Source organism: Drosophila serrata, unplaced genomic scaffold, assembly GCF_035046125.1.
Source record: "Drosophila serrata isolate PLE 108 unplaced genomic scaffold, ASM3504612v1 contig_88, whole genome shotgun sequence".
Lineage (NCBI taxonomy): Eukaryota > Metazoa > Arthropoda > Insecta > Diptera > Drosophilidae > Drosophila > Drosophila serrata.
This window is the reverse complement of record NW_028256986.1, coordinates 370,555-385,913: the sequence shown is the minus strand read 5'-3', so window position 1 is coordinate 385,913 and position 15,359 is coordinate 370,555. Positions and strand designations below refer to the sequence as shown.

Sequence of the window (15,359 nt, the reverse complement as noted above, 5' to 3'; positions counted from 1 at the left end):
GGAAACAGTCCCTAGTTAATCTCCTGAATTCATTCAGCAATCTTTCCAATGTAGATGCATTACGTAGTGACTGGGTATATCACTGCGAAAAGACATGATTTTTTTTCTATTTGGCAGATTGAAAAGTTTCTCCTCCATCTGCCTTTTGCTTGTGCGTCTCTCTGCCTCTCTAATTTGCTTAGGAGCGCTATTCCTTTAAAAGTTTCTCCGCGGTCTCGTAGTGTTCGATGCCCTAGTGGCTGGAAACTTAATAGATCCGCACTGTCGTTGTCGTTCTTAAGATTTCTAGGGCGTCTCCGCTTGCCCGTAAAATTTTGAAACTGACCTCTAACGACTAAATGTCTACGAACAAGTTGACCGCCTCCTGTGGACGGTCTATTTTCTACGCAAGCTCTGCAGTCTACGCAAGCTCTGCTCTCTTGCGAAGACATCCGCCTGGAATATGCTGCATTGGTTTGGTAGCTTGCATAGACTTGTGTCAGGTTCCGTGCAGTATAAGCCCTTTCTTACTCCTCCTTCTATCTTGGAAAGTATAAGTGTGGAAGTGTTGAACATATTGTTTTGACATTCGGGTAAGTTTTGCGTATCATGTAATCAGATATAATGATCATTGAACTACCAGGTGAACTAAGTCTGAATCCCTTGAATATGAGTGCCTTTGTCTTTGTCTTATGTTTCCGATATTTGGAGGGATCCATTCTTTAAAGTTTTGGTAAAAATAATGACGTCCGTATTGTCCGCATTGATACTGATTCCTTCTCAGCCCACCTAAAAATCTCTTTGAGAGAGATTACAAATTCTTAGTGTTAAAGGACAAGCTCCCTGATAATTATGCCTATATCGTCTATCTTAACCCGCCTTGTTGCCAGCTTCTATGAGCTTCCTTCACCATGGATACCGTGTTCCAACCAGATTGTATACGCCAACATCCTTGAGAGGTTTGGATGTAGGGGTTCATTATTCCTTTTTTCAATACACCGGATAAGTCCAAAAACATTCCGAGACCATTTTCCTTATGTGAAATGCTCTTTTAATGGTGGCTTCTACCGACTGTGGTGCCGTTTCCACCGATATTTCTTTAAAGTATAAATGAGGAACGCAATCCAAGGGGTCCTTCATTGGATAGGGATATATCCTGTGCTTATGCCTGAGTCATGGGGTGATAACATTTCTCTTATCACCTTTAGCATGGCTGGGAATATTCCGTCTAGTCCCGGTTCTTTCATCCCCGCGAAGGATATTATAGCCTAGTGGATTCTTCTAAAGTATATTAGATCGGTTGGGAGATGCTCTTCTTCAGTTTCTAGGTCCTGGTCCTTTTTGGAAAGTGTTAACGTCCACTGGGTTTCCTTTCTATTTGTGACGATGAGATTGAGGTAAATTTAAATAAACAAAGGTCAGATTCTGAAAGTAAGCATATTCTTTTCACACAGCGGAGATGGCTAGATCGAATCGGCTGTTAATGCTGATCAAGAATATGGTTCTGATGGTCGGAGGTAACTCCTTTACTCCAAGGGTATCAAAATAAAAACTGAAGTCCAAGCAATGCTAACGTTTTAAATTACATTTTGTAAATTTATTATACCTCTGCAGGGTATTATAATATCAGTCAGAAGTTTGCAACGCAGTGAAGAAGGCACCTTTGATAAATATATATATATATATATATATACATATATATATATATATATATGATGAATATGTATATTGGGCAACCATACATATATATTGGGCAAGCTTCGCCCTATTCTGCGCTGAACACCGATCTCCACAATTATCTACATAAATACATATATATTGGGCAAGCTTCGCACTATTCTGAGCTGAGCAGCAAAACCCAAACACAAAGGAGTGTTTTTAATTGTCTTCAATTTAGCCGCCGTAGTAGTTTTTTGGGTCCCTCACTCACCACTGCTTTGCCGACGGCTTGTCCCAGTGAGCTCTTCTCCGTGAAACGGAGGTTTGTTTTTAAATTCTACCTTCCCGGCGTTTAAATAATTAAACATCTGCGGCTCATAACTTCAAAAATTAACAAATAGTTCAACCTTCATCAATAGAGCCAGAATTTGAATTTGATTAATTAATTTAAGTTAATTAATTTTTAATTTAATCTTTTCAACTTAGCCGCCGCAACGGTCGTGTTGTTCGTTCCGCTTGCTTCTTTTGAGTTCAGCACATCCGCACTGCTGTGCCGACGGCATGACCCACTGAGTTTTTCTCTCGAACAAAGCCAAGGGTTTATTTCGACCATTTCGGATCCGTGATGAATAAATTTGGCAACAATTACTTTCGGCCAATATGTTCCTACATCCGCCGTATTTAATTTATTACGGGATCCATCCACATTTCGTGACCAATTTTCTGAGCTAAATAAAAGCAAACTCCCACGTCCGAGCTACTTAACACACACCAAAAATAAAGTGAAAAATACAAGGATTTTAATTTGCAAATTCACTACTATTCAATACTAGCCCGAACTACCACACCAATATACAAAAGAATTGTAATTTCAAATTAAAATAAAAAATATTCCTGTGCTTTAATTATGGCCGATTCCGTCAATCCGTTTGGGAAGATCCCGGTCCGCATCTCCGCGACCCTCTCCGCTTAAATTAAAGTCCACTGCTGTCCGCTCAAGAGCTAGCCCAGCTCCATTGTCAAGGCTCACTCGGTCGACCACAAAAATGGCTCAAACCGCCATCGACATTGCGTTGAGGAAGTTTATTCCCACGACAGACCGTGTAAGTCAATTTGAGGCAAAGATCCAAACTCTAGGCGCCCCAGAAACCACCCAACTCTCCTTCCACGTGTCAGGTGCGTCGCGACCAAATCCGGGCTTTGTGGGAAAAGGTGGAGAAGAGTTACGAGAGCTGCTCCGAACTGCTCTCCGTGTCCGACGACGGCGCGGACACTTCAACGGTGTTAGAAGCTAAGTATAGCTACTGCTACTCCGTCTATTTCAGGTGTGTGGCCCAGCTGCAGGAGATAATAGAAAGGGGCGCGGCCCAGTCAACTCTGGCTTCCAGCAGCGTTCACACACCCCCTTCCACTGGTTGTCGTTTACCATCGGTAGACACCGAGGTGTTTGCGGGCGACTATCTTCGCTGGCCCACCTTCAGGGACCTGTTCACGGGGATTTACATCAACAACCCTCGTCTCACCCCGGTGGAGAAATTGTTCCACTTGCTATCCAAAACAACTGGCGACGCGAACGCCATAGTTTCCAAGGCCCCGCTCACCAATGAAGGTTTCGTCTTAGCGTGGCGAAGCCTCACCGACCGCTTCGAAAATCGAAGATTATTGGTTAACAGCCAGTTAAAAATCCTTTTCAACATCCAGGCTATCCCCAAGAGTCCGGAAGCGCGCTAAGAGAGCTGCAAGGCACTATACAGAGTTGTCTAACGGCATTAGAGATGACCGCCATTCAGGTCGAAGCCTGGGACTGCCTCCTGGTGTACATGGTTTCCTCGAAGCTCCCCAAGCTCACGCTCTCCATGTGGGAGCAATCTATCCACAACAAGAACAAAATTCCAACTTGGAACGAGCTAGACGCGTTTCTGACCGAACGCCATCGTACGCTGGAGGCCATCGACGACGTTGTGCCTACCAGCTCAGGGCATTTTCCGCCAAAGTTGTCGACTCCGAGGCCCCAGCGCCCCGGTTTCATTCTTCCGACTTCAGGGTGACTCCAACACCAAGAAGGTGTGACCTGTGTTCACGGGAAAACCACCCCCTGCGAAGATGTCCCCGTTTCCTCAAAATGACCGTAGTCGAGAGATCAAATATCATCCGAAGAAAGCAACTCTGCTTGAATTGTTTGGCACGAGGACATCAGCAGCGAGATTGCCCGTGTCCATTCCTGCTTTACATGCCGTAGATGGGCATCATACCCAGAACTGCATCCCAGAAACTGTTCCTCCAGTGTTCAGATTGCTCCTGAACCTTCCAGCCCAGTAACCGCACCGATCCAAAGGATATCCGCGTTCTCCACGCGAATCACTACTCCCAACGCCTTCGATTACTGGGTACCCAACGACATCAAGAGCAGACGTTCCCGAGGTATTTTATCCTACCCATGCCGAGTCTGCAGCGGAATCCATTCTCTTCGAAAATGACACAAGTTCCCCAGGCTTAGTGCTGAGAAGAGGCTCAGCGCGGTGTCCACCAACCGCTACTGTTCCAACTGTTTGGCCCACGAACATTCCCAAGGCAAGTGCCGCAGTGGTGACCGATGCAAGACGTGCAATCAGCCTCACCACACCCTGCTGCATATGCCTGGAAGTCCAGTTCCCGCACTTCGATCGCAGCATCGGATGACTCCGTGCTTATTTACTGACCGCTCTTCTAAATTATACATTTTTTTCCAGTCCACTTCGAGAAGATGCCACCGCTTCGCACCACGCGAACGCTCAGGAGGCCCTTCGCGGCGCCGCCTCTGTCCACCAAGTTTTCAAAGCTTTGCCGTTCTTGCACTGCCGCAAGTCGGCTCTTCGCGCACTGCTCATCGGGTTAGTCTAAGCGCTACCGCGCCCACTCTTCGATGTTCGCGAACGTCCGCTCCCGAGTTCCCGAGCTTCGCTCGCTACTAGGCGAGCTGAGGGACGGCTAGTTCGCGCTCCACTTCTCGGGCCGCTCTCGCACTGTTAAGCTTAGCTTATCGGTCAGGAGCGCAGCCCTTATGTTTAAGCTAGTTAGTTCTATGTATGATGCGTAATAAAGCCGAAGCACTCATTCGAGCTCCACGACGCCCCCGACTTATGATTTTATCCACTACGGGTTAAATACTTTCTGACAGCGTCGCGGCAGCTATTTTCCAGTACAGGATCTTTAGCGGCAGGATCGCCCCCCTACAAACAATCCATAACGAGCTCTTTAACACTATTTGCTCTCCCAACTTCTGGCAAGAGTACATTGTTGTTAAGGAGTTCAAAGCGAAGAAAAAGAAAAAGCAGCCTGAAGGAATAACTCTTTCCAGGCCTGATCATACCACTGCGCCTTCTACGTCTTTCAATCCCGACCCAAAAATCTAACCTACTCCCTAGGTATTTCCTATCAGAATGCAAGAGGCTTACGTAGTAAGCTTCCTAACTTGTATTCTGATAGCCTTTCGTTTGAATCTCAGGTTATTGTGCTCACAGAGACCTGGTTAAAGCTGGAGATTCTGAGCTCCGAAGTTTTTCCAGCTGTGTTCACGGTATTTCGGCTAGATCGCCCTATCAGACGCGGGGGTGGAGTTCTTATAGCGGTGGACTCCTCACTCACGTTAGAATTGTTAACCTTCGAGGAATGCAACGATGTTGAATTCCTCTGTGTGAAGCTATCTATCAAAGGTAGCTGTCGGAACTTCCTATTTATTGGAATCACCTCTCCGCTATTCAGATGGTTTCCAGTAGACTTTTGGATAGAGACCAGTTGGTAGTTCGAGAAGATTTTAATATCCCTTGTGCTATTTGGTGCTCAAATAATTCCACCAATACTTTCCATACACCTACACAACATGACTTTATCGCTGGCTTGTTCGACATTTCGCTGTCTCAAGTTAACCATAAGCGAAATTTCTTGCAGCGCTTGCTCGAGCTTTGCTTCGTCTCTGATCCTGCGAGGTCAGTTTAGCAAGGGTGGCGCCTCTGACGCAGCCCGAAGATCCTTATCATCCAACTTTCGATGTGACCCTTGATATCGGGTGTGACGTACAGAATATTTCTGACCGTCCAGCCAATAAAGTCCGATGTTTTCGCAAGACGGACTTTAAACGGCTGAATAATTTTATATACGAGTTCCATTGGTCCGATCTATACACGTGCACTGACATGGCAGTTGCCGTGGATATTTTTTACAGTGCCATGAATTCATTTTTTACTGAATGCGTTCCGTTATATTATCCGCCAAGCTCGAATAAACCGCCGTGGTTTACTAAAGAGTTGAGCCGACTTAAAAATAAAAAATCTAGACTGTATGCTAAATTTAAAATCACCGGTTCTCAATCTGCCCTTTCATCTTATTTATCAGCTCGGTCAAACTTTACCGTGCTGAACGCGCAGTGTTATAAAAACTATTTAACTCGTTGTAGGGCCCAGTTCTTACAGGACCCAAAACAGTTTTATAATTTCGTTAACACTAAACGTAAACCTAAAACAAATCCTTCCTCGATTTCATTTGAAAATACTACCGCAAATAATGATCAGGCAATAGCCGATCTATTTTCGCAGTTTTTTCAAACAACCTATTCTAGCTCTTCGTATCTACACCAGACCTATTCCTACAACATACCCAAATCAAACTTAATTTTCTGTCCCAGCCTAAACGAAAGCTCTCTCCTTTTAGATCTTCATCGTGTCAAGCCAGTTTATTCGCCAGGTCCCGACGGAATTCCTGGCTGTGTGCTCAGGTATTGTGCCGACGCCCTGTGCTATCCCCTTCTGAAATTGTTTACTTGGAAACCTCCCACTTCTACACAGCACATTTGTAGATTGGTTATTTCTCCATGTCAACATGGTTTTATTAAGCGAAGATCAACAACAACAAATCTTTTGGAGCTCTCTTCCTATATTATAAAGGGCTTCTATAATAATTGTCAGACAGATGTAATCTATACTGATTTCAGAAAAGCATTTGACTCTGTTAACCATTCTCTCCTCGTTAGAAAACTCGATTCAATGGGTTTTCCAAGTGATCTTCTTAATTGGATCTCAAGTTATTTGAATGGCAGGACGCGAAAGGTCCTCTTTAAGAATAATTTATCCAATGTTCTAAGGGTTACATCTGGCGTCCCGCAAGGAAGCCATTTGGGACCCTTATTGTTTATATTATTTATAAATGACCTGCCCAAAGTCTTGACTAACTCCAGAGTACTTATTTACGCGGATGACGTCAAGCTTTGCGTGCAATACAATTACGTTGCCTGCCAGTCGGATTTACAAACAGATCTTAATAATTTTCAAACTTGGTGCCGTGTAAACTTATTAAACTTAAATGGCTCGAAATGCAAGCTAATGACATTCTCTCGTGTCGTTCCTAAGCTTGCTACTTACACGCTGAACTGCTGCTCTTTGGAAAGAATTAATACTGTTGACGATTTGGGCGGCGACTAGGACCCAAAACTTGACTTTATTGATCATATTTCGTCTATGGTAAATAGAGCGAGGGGTGTGCTTGGATTTTTTAAACGGTGGTGGGATTTCAATGACCCCTATGTTACTAAATCCTTATATACTTCCTTAGTTCGTCCTATCCTAGAATATGGATGCTGCGTTTGGAGCCCTCTGTACGGCGTCCATAGTAAACGCATTGAGTCGGTTCAAAACAACTTTTTACTTTTCGCTCTACGCGGTTTAAATTGGGATGCAAACCAAAGATTACCTTCCTGCTCTAGTAGACACCTATTAATAAACTTGCCGTCCTTAGCCAATCGTAGAACGATGCTAGGGATAACCTTTATTTTTAACCTTATACATGGTGATGTGGAAAGTGCTGACTTGTTGAGTCAGCTTAATTTCCATGTACCATGTAGAACTACTAGATCCTATATCCCATTAGTGTTGCGCCACTGTAGAACCTCCTTTGAACTGCATGAACCTTTTAGAGTGCTATGTGCAAATTATAATGATTTGTACACACTAATCTCTAACGTAGATACCCTTCCCAAATTAAAATCTTTAATACTAACACACTTAGTAAGCATGCAAGCTAACAATCTGGCAGTACGCCGGTAGTCAATTTCCTCGTATTCTGTCCTATATTTTATATCGCGCCTATTAACACCTAACCCAAACAGGCACGTGCCTGGTGGCATTCGGGCCACTTGAATGTATTGACCGTAGTGCATCAGCGTCCAATATGAACAGGTGAATGAAATGAAAGCAGGCATTACTGCATTGTTTTTTAACATATACATATAAAATTCATTCTCGATCAGCATCAACAGCCGAGTCGATCTTGCCATGTCCGTCTGTCCGTTTCTAAAATTATAATATTTTAAGTTTTCAACAGAATTTAATCAAATTTGAGATATTGCCATTTTATATTATTCTAAAATTTTGAGTTCAATTTTTTGAAAATAAGTCTACTATATCATATATGTAGGTGCCATACAAACGATCGTTAGATGTAGAGGAAAAATGCAAATCTGTTTATGCAAAACTGCAAACTGCATATAAACTTCGGCGTGCCGAAGTTAGCTTCCTTTCTTGTTTACTTTAGTAAGTTTACTGTGAGTGGATCCTATCGGCCAAGGGGCAAATAAATAAAATAAAATAGGAAAAAATATAGATGTTCTTAAAATTAAATTGGAATCCTAGTGTACGACAGAGAATGTAAAGTTTAAAGGAGTAGAAAGGAAACATGTATAAAGTATAAAGTAATTAATACATGAAGAACAAATTTATATTCCTTTCAGGGAATATTCACTGATTTTAACCTTTGCTTATTCCCCGGTAAATCCTTGAACAAAAAAAGGGGCAATTTAGAAAATATATTTAAAACAAGAAAGGAAGCTAACTTCGGCACGCCGAAGTTTTTATACCCTTGCAGATAGAACTTCGATGACTTCCTGTATTCCTTCCATACAATATAAAATATATATATTAATGTTAAAAAACAATGAAGTAATACCTGCTTTCATTTCATTCACCTATACATATTATATTTTCAGTTTTACATTCACAGATTTGCATTTTTGCTCCACATATGGTACCTATGTGATATAGTCGTCCGATTTTCATAAAATTGGACACAAAATTTAAGACTGATATAAAATGGCTATATCTTAAATTTAATGAAAATCTGCTGAAAACTGAAAACGTTATAATTTTTAATTGTATTCATTTTTTGATCGTTCCTTTGTCAGCTTTGTGATATAGTAGTCCGGCTTTTTTATAACTTTACACAAAATTGTAGAATAAAATAAAATGGCTATATCTCATATTTGATGAAAATCTGGTGAAAACTGAAGAAGTTATAATCTTTAATTTTATTAACTACTTTTATTTCTTATAAGATGGCTATGTATCAAATTTGATGAAAATCTGTTGAAAACTGATAATGTTATACTTTTAAATTGAATTAATTTCTCGATCGTTCCTATGGGAGCTATATGATATAGTCGTCCAATTTTCATAAAATTTTACACAAAATTGTAGAATAATATGAAATGGCTATATCTCAATTTTGATTAAATTCTGTTGAAAACTAAAAATGTTATCGCCACCGCGATTGTCAGTCTTCCGACAACAGCCACCGAGATTCTCATTCCTCTCAAATTTCGCGATCGTTCCTATGGGAGCTATATGATGTATTAGTCCGATTTTCATAAAATTTTACACAAAATTGTAGAATAATATGAAACGGCTATATCTCAAATTTGATTAAAATCTGTTGAAAACTGAGAATGTAATACTTTTTAATTGAATTAATTTCTCGATCGTTCCTATGGGAGCTATATGATATAGTCGTCCAATTTTCAAAAAAAAAATTTTACACAAAATTGTAGAATAATATGAAATAGCTATATCTCAAATTTGATCGAATTCTGTTGAAAACTAAAAATGTTATAATTCTTCTTGTAAAACTTTTCCGATCATTCCTATGGCAGCTATATGATATAGTCGTCCGATGCGGCCCGTTCCGACATATATACGAGTGAGAGTATATAGAAGACTAACTACAAAGTTTCATTAGCTTTAAAACTGAGAGACTAGTGTGCGTAGAAACGGACAGACGGACATGGCTAGATCGACTCGGCTGTTGATCCTGATCAAGAATATATATACTTTATATAGTCGGAGGTGCCTCCTTCACTGCGTTGCAAACTTCTGACTGAAATTATAATACCCTGCAAGGGTATAAAAAGGAATCTTGAATTTGTGTTAATACATGAGATTCTTTAGTCAAATTTCTATTATTACTTTTTGGCTACGGTGCTTCGTTTTCTTTTCTTGATGACTCCACACGGCCATTCGTTTTAAGTTAATAATGAATATAGGTCATACTGAGTAGTAAGACCACCACACCTACAAATGAGCCGAAGCCGAAAAACCATTTTGCGTGGCCCAGCATTTTAGCTAAATATATGCACATGAATGTCCGTCACAGTAGCGAAGACTTAATTAAAAATACTTGGTTCAGAATAAAAATCATGTCAAAGGAAAAATAGGTGGGAAAAAATTACTGTTGTCCCTTTTGCAAAGTGCTAATTATTTAATTAAATTCATCAGAAAGGAAAGGAAAGCAATATGGCGTTTAAAATGTTTAAAATATAACAAATATATTTTAACCAATATTTAAAAAAGCTTTATAATTTCAAAATGTAGTAGTTCTTAAATTCGACAAAAACAATACAAACATAAGGATGCTAATCAGGGGCCGGGGTATAAACAAAGCCGGCCCAGGATCCAGGACACAGAAATATTTATTATTTACTAGGACAGGCAGGATTTCGGGGAACAGGAGGGGAGAAGTAGAGGGGGAAAAGGATGGCCCGCACCGGCTTCCCGGCGGTTCAGGGTTGGCCCGTCACCCGGATTCCGACGCCTGCCCCACCGGTGGCCATGTGCGGCTCGGCTTCGGTCCACGCCTCGTCAACCGGCGGCGTGTTCCTCGGCCAGGGAGGGAGGATTCGCTCGGGTTGAGGTTGGCCCGGCCCTGGAGCCGGGTGCCGACTCTCCCTCAACCCGACCAAGGCGCGGCCCGCGGTCCCGACCCCGTCACCCAGGTATCTGAGTTGCGGGACTCGTCTGGGTGGAAGGACACCTCCGGGCATATGCATGGCGACCACGTCACCTGTTTGCCGCCCGCTACGCAGGGAGAGGAACCCTGCTTGGTCGCGGCCACGTTGTAGCATGCGTACATATGTATATACATACATATAAATAAGGCTGCAACACTTTGCTGTTATGCCAACAGAATGCATACATAAACAGCGACTTTGTCGCAGCGAGCCTAAAGCTAAGTGCCTTCTGCACATACTCAAGTGCAGACGAAATATAATCCGCACTCGATAACAGCGACCGCCCAAATAGCTAAGTCAGCGTTCTCACGCTTGAGCGTCGCAGTGCATATATAAGTGCGCGCATGACTCTCTAAGCTAGCCAGCATAGTTTCTGTTGCTCTACGTAATAAGCCTAAATAAAATGTATGTAAAACGGATGCTCACTGCTTCACAATGGACAGCAATAACGCTAAGAATTCATTCAATAAAAATCTATCAGAGGAGACTGACGTCTTCTCTAGAAGAAAACAACTGAATCTACATCTTATAATTGGATCATTATATCCCTAATATCCATAAATTGGGAACTGGATCTACATCGATATTATGAATAATTATACCGTCAACCGTGGGTTGCTTTCATGCAGGGGGTCTGGGAGGCCGTTCCCGAAGATCGTCGGCTATCGGCTTCGCTGTCGGCAAGCGGGTTTTGCCGAAGCTCCTTGTTGAGATCGCGGGTGTGTGTTAAAGCTCGGCCGTGTGCTATTTTGCCAAGGGATCGACTGTACTTGGCGCTGCTCGGGTGTGTGGCTATGCTGCTGCTCTGCCGGGTGTTGTTCTACCGGCTGTATGGCTATACTTCGGCTTTGCTGTCGGCAAGCGGGTTGGCGTGTGGCTCTGCCGTTGTGGACTCTGCCGATGGCGTGTGCTTCTGCCGCTGTGGGATCTGCTTGGTGTTGTTTTACCGGTGTATGGCTGTAGTTCGGCTTCTCTGTCGGCAAGCGGGTTTTGCCGATGGCGTGTGGCTCTGTTACTATGGACCTGCTGTGTGTGTGGCTCCGCCGTGTGTGTGGCCCTACCGTGAGTGTGACTCCGCCGAGTGTGTCGCTCCGCCGTGTGTGTGGCCCTACCGTGAGTGTGACTCCGCCGAGTGTGTCGCTCCGCCGTGTGTGTGGCCCTGCCGTGTGTGTGGCCCTGGTTCTACTCTTGTCCCTACTACTATTCTTACTAAATACTACTCTTATTTCTATTCCTACTACTAACTTTACATGTGCCCTCCTTGGGTCTTCTATTCTTTCCCTATCCTATCCTATTCCTACTATATACAAAACTATATCTACAAATATTTACATAAGTATGTGGGGGAACCATCGGTTCCTCACACCCTATCCCTACCTCGGCGATGGGTGTGAATGCGGACGATGACGCCGTTTCCCGTCATCTGTACCCGGTTTACGCCGTACTCGACAAGAAAACGGCGGTTGTGTTCTGGCGCCAGTCGGATCCATTCCTGGATCAGGGCATGGAGTTCTACCTTCATCCTCCCTCCTTCGATGTGCCATCCTTCGGCCGCAGTGATGATCCGCTCCGGCTCGATCTCTTCGTCGGTGGAGGTATTCCCGTCGGGGCGGTGCTGGCCGACGCCCAGCAGAATTCGCCGCTGATCCTTCTAGAGTTCGGCTCGGGCCTGCTCATGTTGAGTTTGGAACCGCCATCTGTACTCGTCGGTGACCGGGCGATTCCGGGTGGCAGCGCGGCCTAGCTCCACGCTGAAATCCCGGCGTGGTGATTTTGGCTAACGCAGCCGGATGAGCGGCTAACGCGGCCGACCGTATCGTCTTTGGTGCCGGGGATAGTTTCCACTTTCTCCACAGGTGTGAGCTAGATTGGCCATACACAGGTCGACCGGAATTGAGCTGGGAGCGTCGCGCGGGCGCTACGTCGCCGTCTCCCAGGTGCCTTCGCCTGATGGCCCTACTGCGGCCTTTTCTAGTTCGGGCCATGCCTGGACGGCGTGGGTTCCCCATTCGTCCGTAAGGGGCTGTACCAAGGCATCGGTGCGGGTGCGTCTGTCCTTCATTCCGACGAACATTTGTAGCAGTGGGTCTTTGGGCGGTCGTTTCCACTGAATGCGGCTGAGGGACCGAGGGACGAGATGGCTCGTCTCCTTGGGGACCTATCCTGGTGCAGGGGTCGCCGAGGATGGGTGAGGATCCAACTTCGATAATCTCGTCCTCTGAGATGTCCTCATATATGGCGCCCAAAGGGGAGGCCGTATGGTTGGTTGGTGGGTGCCATGTAATGTCGGGAGTATGAAGTTTTGTATTTATTCTCAAATCATAAGTCGGGCACGTCTGTGCCGTAGGAGTGGTGTTTTCAGAATGAATTTATTTCGTTTAATTCTTTTCAACCTATGTACATAAGTGTTTAGGATAAACATATATATACTTATGTGTATTTGGTGAGAGTATGTACATATCATTGTTTAAGTGGTCTGCGTAGAAACGCTGACCTAACGTAATGTGCATATGCTGCATAAGTGGTCAGCGTGTAAATGCTGACCCAGCGTAATGCACATGTGGGCGATCATATTTCGCGCTCACTTGAGTTTGTTTAAACAGACATTTGCTGTTGATGGAGTTTGGTTTAAATTTTTTGGTACAGTGTACCCTCAATATATGTGGATGCTACAGCAGGGCCGGTGATCCTGCAGCCAGGCCCGATGTCGGCTCCTCCTCGTCCACCCAGGCCTGCATCACCTCCTCATAGGTGAGGCCCTCGCACCAATCCGGGGTGATTGGCGGTGAAGGGGTGTTGAGTCCAGTGTGGGTCGGTGCCGGGGCTGGCGTCACGAGTCCGGCCGTTAGCGCTGGTGTGGTGGGTCCTGCCGCTAGCGTTGTTGCTTGATGTGTCGTCGCCCTGAGGTTGACCCGGGGGGCGCCAATTGCTATCAGGGGTGGTGGCGATCGCCAGTTTCGTCGATTCATGGTTTTTTTTTTAATTGTCTTTCGCTTTCACTGGTTCTGTTTTGCTGGTCGGTCCTTCAAATTCTTATTGCCGCGGGGCGGGCTTGAATATAATCGAGTTGTTTATCGATTTTTTTTTCTCTGGGTGCGATCGATCCTGTTTTTGGTTGATCTGGCAAACCTGGGTAGCCGTGATGGCTCGATTGGGCATCCCCGCTCTTATCGGCTCGTCCGAGGGGAACCTTGTGCGTGTGCTATTCCCCCTGTGGTGGTGGGGACGTTGGGCGAGCACGCTCACCAGAAAGTGGCCCCCATAACGCCCTGGTATCTTCGGACAGGGCACGAATGCGGTGTTCGTCATAGTCCTCCTCGGAGAGGGTCGTTTCGGCTCCTGGCGTGCGCTCGTGCTCGCTGTCGCTGTCACTGTCGTTGTGTTGATGATACGGCTGCAGGTTGTTGTTGCTGGCGGGTCTGAATCCCGTAGTGTCGGATACACTACTGTTTACTGCGAGTGATATCTCTGGGAGCAGCTGTGTATTTTGCCCTCTCTGTTGGGTTCTGTCGTCGTGCGTATGGGGCGGTATGTTGGACGTTCATTCCCATGGATTTGCAGAAAGCCCGGAAGGCTCTTCTTGTGAATTGAGTCCCTTTGTCACAAACCAGAGTCTTCAGGATTCCGAAACGGCAAAGTATCTTTTCCCGGAAGGCTCGCTCCAAGTATGGCACAGTGGCTCGTCGCAAGAAGATTAGCTCGACGCATTTGCCGAACGAGTCCAGAAACACAAGGAGACCTGTGTTTCCTCGTTTGGACCGTGGGTGGGGTCCCACGAAGTCGGCGCATTGAATCTGGAAATGTTTGTCAACCTGGCGTGTGAACAACATGATTTCTGTACGCCCAGGTGCCCGGCGGTCGGATGACCGTGGCATTCCTGCAGTACCATCCTGCGAAAGCTAGCGCCCACGCATAGTTTCCAGGGGGTGTGGTTCTTCTCCTTCGGACACAAGCCTATACGTCGCGGTAGTCGGGATACTTAACGGGTTCCTGCTGAATCCGGCGAAGCATCTTGTTGATCCATTTGCAGGTGTTGTCCTGCACCTGCGCTTCTTGAACGGTTGCAAGAGGTTGGCGCGACAGGGCGTCGGCAACCAAGTTCTGGGTCCCACGTCGATAGTTGATGTCGTTCTGGATCTTTTGTAATTCCAACGCTACCGAGCGATCCGGTGGGTTGTCGACGAAATTTAACCACTTTAAGGAGTGGTGGTCGGTGAGTACCTCGAATCGGTACCCTTCCAGGTAGCACCTTATCTTTTCCTTTTCGGTGACCGAGTAGTTCCGCTCGGCGTTGTTAAGCCAGCGGCTGGCGTATGCCATGACGCGTTCCTGCTCTTGGATGATTTGGGTCAGCATGGCCCCAATACTATACTCACTGGCGTCGGTCTGGAGAATGAATTTCTCCGAGATGTCGGGACAGGACAGAATCGGGGCTTCCGGCTACTGGTATCTGCCAGTACCCATTCTTGAGATCCAGCGTTGATATGAAATGGGCGTTGCGCAGTCGTTCCAAAATATGATGGATCCTCGGTAGAGGATATGCGTCAGGGATTGAGATCTCGTTCAGCTGACGGTAGTCGAAGCACATCCGGACGTCTCCGTTTTTCTTTGCGGCGACGACGACCTGCGCGCTATG

At 45.2% G+C, this 15,359-nt stretch overlaps 1 protein-coding gene across 33 annotated transcripts in view; it reads left to right on the top strand.

Annotated features, from left to right (window-relative positions):
- LOC110177636 (chromatin remodeler ATRX homolog) overlaps positions 1–15,359 on the top strand; it is a 597,323-nt gene that overhangs the window by 254,713 nt on the left and 327,251 nt on the right. The gene's annotated exons all lie outside the window — the stretch shown is intronic.